The sequence below is a fragment of the Pteropus vampyrus genome, unplaced genomic scaffold (genome assembly GCF_000151845.1).
Source record: "Pteropus vampyrus isolate Shadow unplaced genomic scaffold, Pvam_2.0 Scaffold31, whole genome shotgun sequence".
NCBI classification, from domain to species: domain Eukaryota; kingdom Metazoa; phylum Chordata; class Mammalia; order Chiroptera; family Pteropodidae; genus Pteropus; species Pteropus vampyrus.
Genome location: NW_011888812.1, coordinates 11,218,285 through 11,219,926, shown reverse-complemented (window position 1 = coordinate 11,219,926; position 1,642 = coordinate 11,218,285). Strand labels below are relative to the sequence as shown.

Genomic DNA, 1,642 nt, shown 5'->3' with positions numbered 1-1,642 from the left:
ATCACAAGTGCTACCAAGTTAGAGGACTTACTCTATGCCAATGTATTTACAGTTGTTTTGCCACCAGCAGAGAATGAGTCTCTGAAGTCCTGGAATCCTTTCCCGGTTTATCACTGCTGACTTCTGTCCACGGACTGACATGGTTTAAAGAAGGCTTTATGAAACATGTGACTATGTCGGGCCTTTGATTCCTCTTCTCTGTGGACGATCCACTAAGACTTTGAAATAGAACCTCTTGTAGCACCAGCAAAATCATCTGAAGAGAAATTGATTGTCAAGGGAAGGTATAATGGGCTCTTAGAATGAATTCATAGATATTTACTAAATGTTTATTGTGTGTAAACCACTGTAGAAGATATAATGATGAAGTTGTATCCAGAGCATAATGGATGTGTTCATAGTCATGTTCACGATTTCATTACAGGTCCCGTCTCCTGACCTCACATCCATGAACCAGCCCTTATAGAAGAGTCAATGGGACATGTTAACAATGTGACCTCCTGGGCCTCACTCAGGATCCTGAGGGGCAAAAAGCACTATTTGTCATATTTTTACTTGTCTACCTTGTGACAATGGTAGGCAACCTGCTCATTGTGGTGACTATTCTTGCCAGCCCTTCCCTGGGCTCCCCCATGTATCTCTTCCTTGCCTGTCTGTCACTCATAGATGCGGTTTATTCCAGTGCTTTTTCACTGAAATTGGCTGTAGATTTACTCAGTGTTAAAAAGACAATTTCCTTCTCAGCTTGCATGGGACACTTGTTTCTGGACCACTTATTTGGTGGCACTGAGGTCTTTCTACTGGTGGTGATGGCCTATGATCGATATGTGGCTATCTGTAAGCCACTGCATTATCTAACCATCATGAATAGACAAGTGTGCATTGTGCTGTTGGCAGGGGCCTGGGTTGGAGGTTTTATGCACACTGTATTTCAAATTCTTGTTGTGTACAACCTCCCCTTCTGTGGTCCGAATGTCATCAACCACTTCTTCTGTGATGTGTTCCCATTGTTGGAACTGGCTTGCACTGACACCTACTTTCTAGGCCTCATGCTGGTTGTTAATGGTGGTGTAATCTGTATCATCACCTTTGTTCTTTTACTAATCTCTTATGGAGTCATCCTAAATTCCCTTAAAAGTCACAGTCAGGAAGGGAGACGCAAAGCCCTGTCTACCTGCAGTTCTCACATGTTGGTGGTTGTCTTCTTTTTTGTCCCCTGTATTTTCATATACGTTAGACCTGTTTCCAACTATCCCGTTGATAAATTCATAACTGTGTTTTATACAGTTATCACTCCCATGTTGAATCCTTTAATATACAGCCTGAGAAATTTGGAGATGAAAAATGCTATGAGGGAACTCTTTTGTAAAAAGTTAACTGTAGCTATAATAAAAATGTGTTAGCCATACTAAACACATTTGTTCCTAATTCCGAAGCAACAAACAGGTAGTGAATTCTAACAAGGGATGATTTAATTAATTCAATAGATTCTCTAGGGGTTCTTTTCTTGATTCATACAAAGACATCAAAAATGTGGAATCAAATATCCTTTGAGATTAGAATCAATTTAACAGAGATATTTTGGAGGATAAATAAAAGATACCGGTATTTGTCTAATTAGATGAAAAAATAAAATCAATTC

At 39.7% G+C, this 1,642-nt stretch overlaps 1 pseudogene; it reads left to right on the top strand.

Moving 5' to 3' along the window:
- The first annotated feature begins 474 nt into the window (after positions 1–474).
- LOC105290080 lies at positions 475–1,403 on the top strand (annotated as a pseudogene).
- Positions 1,404–1,642: the final 239 nt, after the last annotated feature.